Here is a 14,474-nt window from a genome sequence, read left to right as displayed (position 1 = left end):
TATTTTTTACTGCAAGTCCCTGTAAATATGTAATTGTGGTTCCCCTCAAAAAGACTACGTTCCCCTTTAAAATGAGGGTTGTTTTCTTTCCCCCTGCATATTGACAACCCGATGTGATACTGTGTATCCACTTGCAGCTAAAATTTTTAGAAATAAATAAATAAATCCATTTTCACAATAAAATTTTAAAAATAAACAATAAATATGAAGGATCCCGCACAAAATAAATTGAGAAAAACTTTGGATCAAATTAATTGAAACCTTCAGGAAAGACTCAAAATGTAATTCTGAAAAAATTTTCCTCTTACAAAAAGTCGTTTAGGGTGTAGTTCAATTAAGAGATGAAGATATTTTTTGAAACTTGATTACTTTTATTTCTTGTAGTTTAAAATGCAACTCTATGTAATTGAATTTCCACCCTTTAGCAAAAAATAAAAAATTATCAAAAATTCGAAAAACCGAATTTCTTAAAATTTAACATTTTTTTCTTCTCTTTTATATCATTAAGCTTCATTATTTTTGGGCTCTTCAAAAACACTTTACTTATTAAATTGTCTCGACTCTTTGGTAAAAAATCTAAAATTATCGAAAATTATCAAAAATTCAAAAATCCGAATTTCTTAAAATTCAACATTTTTTTCTCTCTTTTATGGGATTAAGCTTCATTATTTTTGTGCTTTTGGAAAATACTTTACTTATTAAATTGTCTCGACTCTTTGGTAAGAAATCTAAAATTATCGAAAATTATTAAAAATTCAAAAATCCGAATTTCTTAAAATTCAACATTTTTTTTTCTTTTTTATGGCATTTAGCTTCATTATTTTTGTGCTTTTGGAAAATACCTTACTTATTTATTAGTCTCTACTCTTTGGTAAAAAATCTAAAATTATGGAAAATTTGCAAAAATTCAAAAAAACCGAATTTCTTAAAATTCATCATTTTCCCTTCTTTTTTATGGGATTTAGCTTCATTATTTTTGTGCTTTTGGAAAATACTTTACTTATCAAATTGTCTCGACTCTTTGGTAACAAATCTAAAATTATCGAAAATTATCAAAAATTCGAAAAACCGAATTTCTTAAAATTCAACATTTTTTCTTCTTTTTTATGGCATTTAGCTTCATTATTTTTGTGCTTTTGGAAAATACTTTACTTATTAAATTGTCTCGACTCTTTGGTAACAAATCTAAAATTATCGAAAATTATCGAAAATTCAAAAATCCGAATTTCTTAAAATTCAACATTTTTTCTTCTTTTTTATGGCATTTAGCTTTATTATTTTTGTGCTTTTGGAAAATACCTTACTTATTTATTAGTCTCTACTCTTTGGTCAAAAATCTAAAATTATCGAAAATCATCAAAAATTCAAAAATCCGAATTTCTTAAAATTCAACATTTTTTCCTCTCTTTTATGGGATTTAGCTTCATTATTTTTGTGCTTTTGGAAAATACTTTACTTATTAAATTGTCTCGACTCTTTGGTAACAAATCTAAAATTATCGAAAATTATTAAAAATTCAAAAATCCGAATTTCTTAAAATTCATCATTTTCCCTTCTTTTTTATGGGATTTAGCTTTATTATTTTTGTGCTTTTGGAAAATACTTTACTTATTAAATTGTCTCGACTCTTTGGTAACAAATCTAAAATTATCGAAAATTATCGAAAATTATTAAAAATTCAAAAATCCGAATTTCTTAAAATTCATCATTTTCCCTTCTTTTTTATGGGATTTAGCTTTATTATTTTTGTGCTTTTGGAAAATACTTTACTTATTAAATTGTCTCGACTCTTTGGTAACAAATCTAAAATTATCGAAAATTATCGAAAATTATCAAAAATTCAAAAATCCGAATTTCTTAAAATTCAACATTTTTTCTTCTTTTTTATGGCATTTAGCTTCATTATTTTTGTGCTTTTGGAAAATACTTTACTTATTAAATTGTCTCGACTCTTTGGTAAAAAATCTAAAATTAATGAAAATTATCAAAAATTCAAAAATCTGAATTTCTTAAAATTCAACATTTTTTCTTCTTTTTTATGGCATTTAGCTTCATTATTTTTGTGCTTTTGGAAAATACTTTACTTATTAAATTGTCTCGACTCTTTGGTAAAAAATCTAAAATTAATGAAAATTATCAAAAATTCAAAAATCTGAATTTCTTAAAATTCAACATTTTTTTCTCTCTTTTATAGGATTTAGCTTCATTATTTTTGTGCTTTTGGAAAATACTTTACTTACTAAATTGTCTCGACTCTTTAGTAAAAAATCTAAAATTATCAAAAATTAAAAAAATTTCAAAAATCTGTTTTTCTTAAAATTCAACATTTTTTTCTCTCTTTTATAGAATTTAGCTTCATTATTTTTGTGCTTTTGGAAAATACTTTACTTATTTAATAGTTTCGACTCTTTGGTAAAAAATCTAAAATTATCAAAAATTCGAAAAAATTCAAAAATCCGATTTTCTTAAAATTCAACTTTTTTTCCTCTCTTTTATAGGATTTAGCTTCATTATTTTTGTGCTTTTGGAAAATACTTTACTTATTTATTATACACGGAAAGAAAAAGTCCGTCAACCATTAATGGATTAGTATATTACTTTGAGACGGGACACTTTTTCCGTTGATGGTTACTTAACTTTACTTAACGATTGAAAACGAGTCATGGATTGATTAGAATGCCAGTATGTGACCAATTGTTTTAGATTTAATGCTGAATTGTTATCAATGGCTGTTTGAATGTTTACGAATCATTAGTGAAAGTTTGTGAAACGTTAGTTGACTCGTATTCTAAATCGGCGCTCTTCACTAGCGCATTGTTGCGCAGTGTACCGATGCGCATTTCTTCCGGTTTCTCTATAGTCCATGTGTTTTTGCTGTCTGCTATACATATCCCTATATACTATTATGTGTAATGTGAATATTTAACTTAACTAACAATTTGCAGTTGAATTGCGTCTAGAAATTGACCTCGATGAAAATATATTTTCTTTTATATTTCTCGCTAATTAAAAAGTAGTTATTAGTGCAAAATCATTTCTCACAAGTTGTGAAAAATTTTGTTATTTGGTATATAAGAACAGTTTGCTTCTAAACTTAAAGTGTTATAAGTGTGCGTTTCTACGTGTAGTTATTATAAGTGCGAAAATGTGTTGGAAAATGTGTTGGTCTAAAGCGTCTAAGAGTGTAAATAAAATATCGGAACTGTGCAACGAAAAAAATGTGTTCATTCTGAACCAAATAGTGTCTAAAATTAGGGATAATTCTGAAAGAAGTTGAATTTTTTGAATGCTTTTGATAGTCATAGAAAATTTAATAGACAGTTTTCTAAATTTTAGTGAACGAGTTTTATATATTGATGACAGTTTTCTAAATTTTAGCAAGCAACTCGTCACTGATTGTGACTCAAAGTATGTTATCCATTGAATGATTTTGTGTCCCGTCTCAAAGTAATATACTAGTCTATTAATGATTGACGGACTTTTTCTTTCCGTGCACATTCAAGGATAACATATACTGTTTAAAATTTAAGTTGATTGGTTAAATGTATTGTTAAAATAAAAGTGTTGCCAAAGTTTCAGAGACGACCACTTTTGACAGTTATTTTCTAAGACTTCATTTTGAAAAAAAATTTGAAATAATTCAAAAGTTGATCCTTTTTTTTGAAAATTTACTATTCTTTTTCTTTTTTTAGCCTTAAAATATAGCTTAAGATGAATACTTTTTAAAAATAAAAAAATTACGTTTTTTCGTTTTCGAAATATTAGTTACTTAATTAATAAAAAATGTTATATTTCATAAACAAATATACAGTATAAAAGTAGTTTTGAAGAAATCATTATGAACCTATTACTACATTCTGCACCCAACGAGTCCTATATAGGGGTTTTCATGCGGTTACTGATTACGAATATGATGTCAGTTTTAAAAAATTCAAAATGGCGGATCAAATATGGCGGACAAATTTTTAAAAATGACACAATTTTGCTTGAAACTTGTTTTGAAGGCTTCACAGTAATCAATGACCCCGAAATCCTCCAGAGAAACTATTAATTTTAAGATATATAGTTCTTCGGTTGCTACTCTTGTAAAAATTGATTTTCGATAGATTTTCTTCAAATTTTGAGAAAATGTTTCTTCGGGTGCCCTTTAAATGTGGTAAAAATTTCAAAATCCTTTACCATGTCAAAAAATGAGGTATTGTGGTTTAAAAATTCCTCAATCATATTGAATCCGCCACAATGAAATTTCTCGTAAGGATATATGCATTCGAAACACTTAATTAAACTGAAAAGTTGAATTTTGAGTGTTCAGGAGAACTTATTTGATTTCAGGAAAGAAAAATCTACGTGCCCTGCTTCTACGATCCAGCGGTGCTATTTAAAAATAATCGATAATTTTTGAATTTAAAAACTTTATATTTCATTTAAAATTTTTAAAAGAAATAAGCTAATTCATAGATTTGATACAACCGAAGTATGATTGATTTCGAAGCAGTTTTTATATTATTGACAACTGAATCCTTTTTTTAAAATGTTAAGAAGCATGGTCTATACTGATTGTCTTGGTTCTTATATAAAAGTATTGACTTTTAAGCAGAGAAAAAAAAGAGTCAGAGAGAGAGAGAGAGAGAGAAAAAGATAAAAAAAGGGGATGGGGGTTTTCTCGAGCCCGGACTTTCGAGATTCTAGAACCCCTTTTTCTTCGATATCCCGCAGATACAAGAAGCGGTTCGGGAGGGCGAAAGGATTCGTCCCTTTGCATCGTGGACTTTCGAATTCGTGGGCTAACGGAGGGGTTGAAAAAAAAATGGTTAGGGTGATCGTGGGTGAGTCACTATAGGATTGAGATTGGGGTGGCCGCGTACTCTTTTTTTTTATTCTCTTTTTTTTTTTTTTATCTGCCAAGCTCTGTGTTCTACAGAAACTGGTCCGGTTGTATGTCCCTATTTATAGAGAGCTTCGTGTTGGTATCTTCTCAGTTCCGCGATCGAACGCACAACTGAGAGCACAAGAGATGGAAAAGAGAGGAGGGAAAAAAAAGAGACGGGAAATTATTCATGACACGGATACCCACGTAACTGAGCACATTTATATATATAAATGTATACATGCATAACACACACGTGGCAACGCAAATGCTGTGGGGTGCGTTGAATTAGGAAGGGTTGCAAAAAAACTTGGTCACGGGTTCTCGTCTCTTTTTTTTCATCTCGATGTAAGAGCATTCTCTGACCTCGAAAAGAAATCTCGCAGCGAAAAAAAATTTTTAACCCGCAACTTATTACGCTTTTTATGGGCTTAAACGTAATTAGCGATTAAACTGCGCCTTTTGGTATAATTTATCATGACTGAATGTGGATTGAAAAAAGTTAGTTGTTTTAAAAAAATCAAAATTAATTTATTTAAAATTGTAGGTAGAAAATACTGATTCAACCTACAGCCATGTTTACGCCAGTTTTCGGCCATGTTTACGCCAGGAGTGAACCATGCCTGCCTAGATTGTGCCAGTATTAGACAGTATATTATCTATATAGTTTAATTAAATTTTCGAATTTTTCTATTTCTTGTTCCTAGATGAATTTCCCTATTAGTCTAATTAAAATTTCTTATTTTTAAGAGGAAGAAGAAATTTTAATTAAACTTATAATTTTCATCTAGGAATATTTTAAATTCAATTTCAATGAAATTTTAATCTAGTAATTTCTTTTCAGCTGAAAAATAAAATTTATAGAAACATAAATTTTGCTTCTGTCTAATCGAAAATTTTAAGTTCATTTTGAATTTTTGATATTAACTGATTATTATTTTCAGCAGACCAACAACAAAGAGTATTAATATTTAATGATGAATAAAATAATAATGCTGAAAATTTAACCAGCACGCCAGCACTAAGCCAAGATTGTGCCATTATTCAAAACTCAAGCCTCATTTTTCAGCAGACCAACAACTAAGAGTATTAATATTTAATGATGAATAAAATAATAATGCTGAAAATTTAACCAGCACTAAGCCAAGATTGTCCCATTATTCAAAACTCAAGCTCCATTTGCGCCAGTTTCAAGCCATGCTTATGCCGGGAGTGCCACTACTGAATCATGCTTGACATTCTTTTGCTTTTTCAGTACTGAAGAAGTTTCTACCATAGTACTAAGCCTAGTTTGCCCCAGCACTAAGCCAAGATTCTGCCATTATTGAGCCAGTAGTGCTGACCGAAAGCCTCCTTTTCGATATTTTCAAAAAACAGAATTACCTCACTTTATCTAATTTTGACCCAAAACTATATAGTAAACTGAACCAGTTTTAAGCCAATATTTATCCTGAATTTGAATATAATAGAGAATTTTAGGTAAAATTATTTAGAAAAAAGAGAAATTGATGCTTTTTTATTTTGAACTATATACATATAGTTCGAGTGGATGTATGAATGCTGTAAGATTTGATCAGAAAAAAAAGATAAGCCGCGGGCTAGAAGAGAGGCGAGGGTGGTAAAAAACCCATTCAAGGGCGATCGGCGGCACCCTCAGCACCCTTTTTTTTTAGTCAACCCCTACAGCGTTAAAAAAACGCTGCTACCCCGTAACGATTTTTTTTCTTCCCGAACCCCATCTCCTAACGCATTCTAATTACATTTTTAAGCGAAATTACATGCGCTAGGCGCCTCTGGCAATCATCTCAAGATTCTAGAGCATCGCTATGTTGGTATCTGATTTTTTAAAATATTTTATTATTTATTAAATTTTATTGCATTATCATAATATTAATCCAATATTAAATCAATATTAAACCCATTTTAAGCCAATATTGAACCTATAGTAAGCCAATATTGAACCTATAGTATAAGCCAATACTGAACCTACTTTAAGCCAATATTGGATAAATATTACATTATTGGTTTAATATTGGCTTAATATTGGTTCAGCATTGGCTTAAAATAGGTTCAATATTGACTTAATATTGGTTTAATATTGGCTTCATATATTCGTCCACTATTGGCTTGATATTGGTTCAATGACAATACTAAACCAATATTAAACCCAATATTAGTAAGCCAATATTTAACATATTTTAAACCAATACTGAAGCAATAAGAAGCCAATATTAAACCTATTCTTAAGCATATACTGAACCAATATTAAGCCAATATTGAACCTATATTAAACCAATGTTAAACCAATGATAAGCCAATACTGAACCAATGATAAGCCAATATTGAACCAATATTAAGCCAATATTGGACTAATATTAACCTTAATATTGGTTCAATATTGGCTTATCATTGGTTCAGTATTGGCTTATCATTGGTTCAGTATTGGTTTATCATTGGTTCAGTATTGGCTTAATATATAGGTTCAAAAAAACTAAGCCAATACGGGACAAATATTAAGCTTAATATTGGCTCAGTATTGGTCCAATTTTGGTTTGATATTGGTCTAAAATTTCCTTAATATTAGTTCAATGTTGGCTTAATATTTGTCCAATACTGGCTTTGTATTGGTTTGGTATTGGTTTAGTATTAGTATTGAACCAATATTAAACCAAAACATTGAATCGATATTAAACCAATACTGAACCAATATTATTCTGATATTAAGCCAATATTAGATCAATATGGGGCGAATATTGGTTTAAACCAGATATTTTACAACAAAATTTAAAAAAATAATTTTTTCTGTAAAAATATTTTTTCTTTCTCTTGAAATACAGTCGCGTTCCTTCTTTAAAATTAGAATGCTAACAATTATTAATATTACATTAATATTGCAATCAATATGGAAAATAGAAAAGTGAGAAATAATTGCAATGGATATTAATTAATAGTAAAATTTAATGAAAGAAGGAAAGTGTTGTCATGTTGCGAATATTCCGTGCACCATCTTGTCTTTGGCGTAATTACAAGATTAAATTGAACAGGACGGACGCGCTTGCGTTTAAGCGTTTCAAGAGGGGTGACGAAAGTGCTGGTGAATATGCACCAACCTCCGTTGTCAGAGGGCTGGACTTACGAGTTATTTTTACGCCAATTAACAAGAAGCCACTTTCAGCGAATTACGCATTCAAGAATAACAGTTATTCTTCCTCTTCTTTTTTTTGTTTTCTAGATTACATCATTTCTAGAATAGAAAGAATTTTTACTCTTTCTTCTTTTTGGATGAATATTTTTAAATAGTTTAATTAAATTTTCGAATTTTTCTATTTCTAGTTCCTAGATGATTTTACTGTTAGTTTAATTAAAATTTCTTATTTAGAAGAGGAAGGAGAAATTCTAATTAAACTAATAATTTCCATCTAGAAATTTTAATTTTAATTCCATTTCAATGAAATTTTAATCTAGTAATTTCTTTTCAGCTGAGAAATAAAATTTATAGAAACATTTGCTTCTGTCTAATCGAAAATTTTAAGTTCATTTTGAATTTTTGTTATTAACTGATTATTATTTTCAGCAGACCAACAACAAAGAGTATTAATATTTAATGATGAATAAAATAAAAATGCTGGAAATTTAGCCGCACGAAAATTAAACTTAAGGATTAATTAAATTAATCTCGAAATTTGAATGAGTGAAATTACATTGATAAAATAATTGGTATTTAGCGTTTGAAGAACTTCAGTGAATATTTCCTTCTGAAAGTCAGTCGTATGTCACTGAAAACTATAGTAAAATAATTATTATTAATTCAAACTGTTAAATCTTTTTTATCTACAATCGGTAAAACAGATTCAGCTGTTTGAATCAAATAATAAATTTTGTTTTAAATTATTAACGAAAAATGTAATATTTAAAAATAGTTTCTTTTAAATATAATTAATGTACCCAATAAAACTATTTGGTAGAATTAAAAAGATTTTAAATAGAAATTCAGTTTTGAAAAATGACATTTTATAATTAAAACAAAATTTCGTTTCAAAAACATGAAATCTAGTTAATTAAAAACATTACAAATTTGGATTTAAATTCTTTATTTTCTTTTCCTATTTTTAATTCGAAAATAAAAAAAAAATTTTAAATTGAAAATTTTTAAAAATTAATTAAAAAATAATTTTTTTCTTTATAAAAATAAAAAATTTTTGTAATATTTAAATAAGATACGCTCTCCTTGATGTATGCTTTTGATGTATAAGAATAGGTTACTTTATTCGAGAATAAAAACAAGTAAAAATAACAAGTATAGCAAAAAACCATTAATTTCTTTTATAGTTTTTTTTGTCGATGTAACAATATTCCTTGCACAATTTCTATGCGTGTAAACGGGCTTATTAAACTAATTGGTAACCCTTCCATGGGCGACTCCCACGAGGGAGAAGGGTCTCATTTTTTTTCGCCCTATGAAAAAAAAAAAAAATTGGGGGATAAATTCTGGCTTCATTCATAAATTATACATTTAATCAGGACTGCAAAAGTTTATTTATTCGGGATTCGTAATTTTTTTAAATAAAAGTTAATATAATTAATAATTAACTAATTAAATAATATAATTAATAATAATTATTATAATAAAAATAATAAAGTAATAAATTTAATTATAATAACAACTATAAAAAGAATAATACAAATAATATTAATAATACATAGCAATAATATTAATACAGTAATAATTTATAATATAATTAAAATAAGAACAACAATAATTTTTTAACTATTGCATATAAAAAATTTTGCATTGCGTATTATGGCCACTCTATAACACATCTGGTCAATAAAGTGTCCATTATTTCCCTAGGGTAGTAATGAGTGCTTTATTGACCTGTGAGCAGCGGTCAATAAAGTGTCCATTATTTCCCTAGGGTAGTAATGAGTGCTTTATTGACCTGTGAGCAGCGGTCAATAAAGTGTCCATTATTTTCCTAGAGTAATAATGAGTATTTTATTGGCCTGTGCGCATCGGTCAATAAAGTACACTTTATTGTCCTAGGGTAATAATGGGTACTTTATTGACCTGCGAAAAAATATATTATATATTCTTCTTATTATAAAAATAAAAATTAACAATTTACTATTAAATGTTAAATTGAAAGAAAAAGAAAAAAACGTTTTTTTTCAAAAAATGCAAACTCTGCTTCTTGAAAATAGTCACAAAAAATCTATATTATATTCACAAATAAAAGGTGCAGAAATTCGCATTTTTTTTGGTGGGAGTGGGAGGGGGGTGGATATCTACTTCGGGAGAGGGTGAGGAATTTTTTTTTCTTTGCAATTTGAAAAAAAGGGTTGTGTATATGCGGCAGAGAGAAAGGAAAAAAAAACTTCTTAAAAAGTTGTGAAAAAAAATAGAAAAGGGTGACACGAGAGTGAAATAGAAAAGTTATTACGAATATCGTAACACAAATGCTATTTTGCAAAAACGATTAATGGTATGACGGAATTGTTACGCAGCTGCTTAGCTTCTTTTCATCATGGCAAAAAGTTAGACCCAAAAAAAAGAGAAAAAAAATTGAAGCTTGAGTTGTGAACGTCTGCTATACCATCATGCCTCTTTCGCATATACTTAAAGGGTTAATCTACTTTATCCCCAAATTTTCTATTATTATTATTTATTATTATTATTATCATTATATTCTAATCTACAATCTTCCTAAAGATTTAAAGAGTCATTATAGGAACGAATTCAGGCTTCGCACTCATCTACTAAAACCTACTATTTACTATACTTTTTTACGTTATGCTACTATTTGGGTACTTTTTTATAGATTTCAGGCACTAAAAGATACTATTTTTTTGTTGTTGAAAATTTCCACTATTTTATATTCGCTAATCTAGAAATCAAAAAACTATTCTCAAAAATTATAATCAAATTATTTAAAACGATTCAATTATTTCTAAAAAAATATTCGAAAGTCAATTATTTACAATGTCTATAGTATTTTCATAAAATTTCACAAAAGAATTCAATTATTTTAAAAAAGAATTGATAAAATTCATCCAAAATTCAATTATTTTTATAAATTAAATTTCCACAGGAATTCAATTAATTTAGAATAGCATTTTCAAAAAAATCAATTATATTTAACAAAAATTTTTATACAACTCTACACAATAATTCAATTATTTTCGCTAATAATAATTTTTCATGGAAATTCAATTTTTTTAAAAAAAATTGTTAATAAAATTCTAAGTAAGAATTCAATTATTTTCATAAATAATATATCTCCTTCGAAGTATTTCAATTATTTTAAATACTATTTTAAATTAATTAATCGAAAAATTAAATTATTTTCACAAATGAAGTTTTCCACAAGAATTGAATTACTTAAAATAAAAATTTCATCATATTTATTATATTTCTAAAAAATTAATTATTTAAAACAATGTTTATAAAATTCTTATGAAGAATTCAATTATTTTCAAAACTAATAAAATTTTTCACAGAAATTCAATTCTTTTTGAACAATTTAATTAAATTTTTTCAAATAATTCAATTATTTTCATATTAAAAAATTTTTCTCAGGAATTTAATTTTTTTTTGGAAAATTTTAATAAAATCCTTTGCAACTATTCAATTATTTGCATATTATAAAATTAATCGCAGGATTTCAATTATTTTTAATAAAATTTCACAGGAATTGCTCGAAAAATGTAATTAATTCTTAAAAATTTAATTTCAATTCCTCGAAAAAACTAATTATTTAAAAAAATATTTTTTTTAAATTCTTTGGAATAATTCAATTATTTACAAAAATATTAGAATTTTTCACAAGAATTCAATCATTTTAAAATTTAAATACAATTTTATAATACAATTATGTATTTACATAAATAATTCTTTGAAAGAATTCAATTATTAAAGATAAATAACAAAATTATTCCTGAAAATTCAATTATTTTGAAGCATTTTAATAAAATTTTTTGCAAAATTCAATTATTTTCATAAATAACAATATGTATCACAAGAATTTAATTATTTTTAAAAATAATAAATTTTTGCTTGCAAATTCAATTATTTAAAAAAATTCTAATAAAATCATTTGCTAGAATTCAATTATTTTTATTAATAATAAAAAGTTTTTTAGGAATTCAATTATTTTGAAAAAAATTTAATAAAATGCCACACAGAAATTCAATTATTCTCAAAAATGTTAATAGAATTCTTAGCAGCTATTGAATTATTTTCATAAATAATAAAATTCATCGCAGGATTTCAATTATTTTTAATACAATTTCACAGGAATTGCTCAAACAATGTAATTATTCTTAAAAATTTAATTTCAATTCCTCAAAAAAATCAATTATTTAAAAAAAATTTTTTTTTAATTCTTTAGAAAAATTCAATTATTTGCTAAAATAACAAAATTTTTCACAGGAATCCAATAGTTTTCAAATATTTTTAAAAAATTGATAGAAAGAAATCATTTGTTTTAAATTAAATTTTAATTAAATTTTTTTTTATATAATTCAATTATATTCTTTTAGATTTTAATAAAATTCTTACCAAGAATTCAATTATTTACATAAATAATTGTTAGGAAAGAATTCAATTATTAAAGATAAATAACAAAATTATTCCTGAAAATTCAATTATTTTGAGGCATTTTAAAAAAATTCTTTGCAAAATTTAATTATTTTCATAAATAACAATATTTATCACAAGAATTCAATTTTTTTTAAAAGTAATAAATTTCTTCTTGCAAATTCAATTATTTTAAAAAATTCTAATAAAATCGTTCGCAGGAATTCAATTATTGTCAAAAATTTTAGTTGAATTCTTTGTAAAATTTAATTTTTTTAAAAAACTTTTCTCAATTCAATGATTTTCAATATTTACTGTTTTCATAAAATTTCCAAACAGAATTCAATTATTTAAAAATCTTCGTAAGAATTCAATTTTTTTTTATGAATAATACAAATTTCTTAGAAATTTAATTATTTAAATTATAATTTGCATAAAATTAGTCGAAAGAAATTAATTATTTAAAATTTTTTATAAAATTCATCGCAAGTATTAAATTATGTTTTTAAATATATTTAAATTTTTTGATGAATAATAAAATTCGTTGCAGGAATTAAATTTATTATCAGGATAAGAAAGAAGTAAATATTTTTGATGAAAATTAGGAAAAAGTCAGGAAAATAAAACAATGGAATTTTTGTCAGTTTTTTTAAGTTTCTAAAACGAGTTTTTTTGGTCGTCAAGTTTAATTTTTTGTTAGCTACTTTTTTACTTCTTTTTTTAAAATTTGAAATCTACTTTTTGCTACTTTTTTAAAATTAATTATCGAGTGCGAATAGTCTGCGAATATCTGGAGAATTCATTTCTTGCAAACCTTTTTTTGATTTTATCGCTTAAATTATTTTTTGGAAAAAGTTGTTTCTGGAAATTAGGGAAAAGTCAGGGAAGAAAAATATTAAATATTTTTGTCAACCCTATGGAAATATTTGACGTAGAAATTGGCACTCAATATATCTGACTACAAAATTTGATATCAATTTTTAAAACCTATATACGTATTAATCATTGCCATCAAAAATTTAAATAAAATAAATAAATTTAAATAAAATAACTCCTATATATTTTGAAATAAATTAATAAAACAATATTATCTTATTTTGCCTCTAATGCAATTTTACAATAGAGAATCTAAACCATCAGACAATATGCAGTAAATTCGCTTTAAGTGCTGCGCGTATGTCTCGTGGTTAAAGGTATACACATACAGTATGTGCGTGTATTCCTTTTTTTTCTTTACGTTATTGCCCAAGCAAAAGAAGCATATTTTTTATGGACTACGTTTATGGCGTTCTCTTGTCACAAACAATGCAGAAGACATTGAACGATCGATGTATTTCTTGTGTATAGGCACACCACTCTTTCTCTGTTCTCTCTCACGCAAGAGAAGACCATGAATTCCATTTACTCCCATCCCCCCTCCACTCTCACACCTCCCACCACTATTTTCTTCTTTTGTTCTTCACATTTATTCTCAAAACTTTATTATTGTCATCCGTTTGTCAATACACACTATACTGGATATACATAACCTGCAAATTTAATGGCTTAATAAAATGATATGTCTCAGTGACAATAAGCAACATAAATATAAAAAAAACCCTATACTTTATCCTATTTTTTTCCATATAATTATTTCTCAACAAATATTTAATTTTCGAAATTTTTTTCTAACCAACTAATTTTTCTAATTTTTTTCTAACTTTTTTTAAAAAAACTATTACATAATATACGTAATAACGCAATTTTTAGCTAATCGGTAGTTTTCAGGGTCGTTGATTACGAATTCAATGTCAGTTTTTAAGAATTCAAAATGGCGGATCCAATATGGCGGACGAAAAAATAAAAATTGACCGGATTAGTGTTTGAAATTCACTGAATGCGGGGTTTTCGGGGTCGCTGATTACGAATCTGAAATCAGATTTTAAAAATTCAAAATGGCGATCATTGATTTTTGTAACCATAAGAATAAAAGAAATTAAAAATTCCACAAAATTATTTTTAAAGTATTTTTTAACGTATTTAAATTTAATT

The sequence above is a fragment of the Leptopilina heterotoma genome, unplaced genomic scaffold, assembly GCF_015476425.1.
Source record: "Leptopilina heterotoma isolate Lh14 unplaced genomic scaffold, ASM1547642v1 Lhet_235, whole genome shotgun sequence".
Taxonomy (NCBI): domain Eukaryota; kingdom Metazoa; phylum Arthropoda; class Insecta; order Hymenoptera; family Figitidae; genus Leptopilina; species Leptopilina heterotoma.
This window is presented reverse-complemented; position numbering follows the sequence as displayed.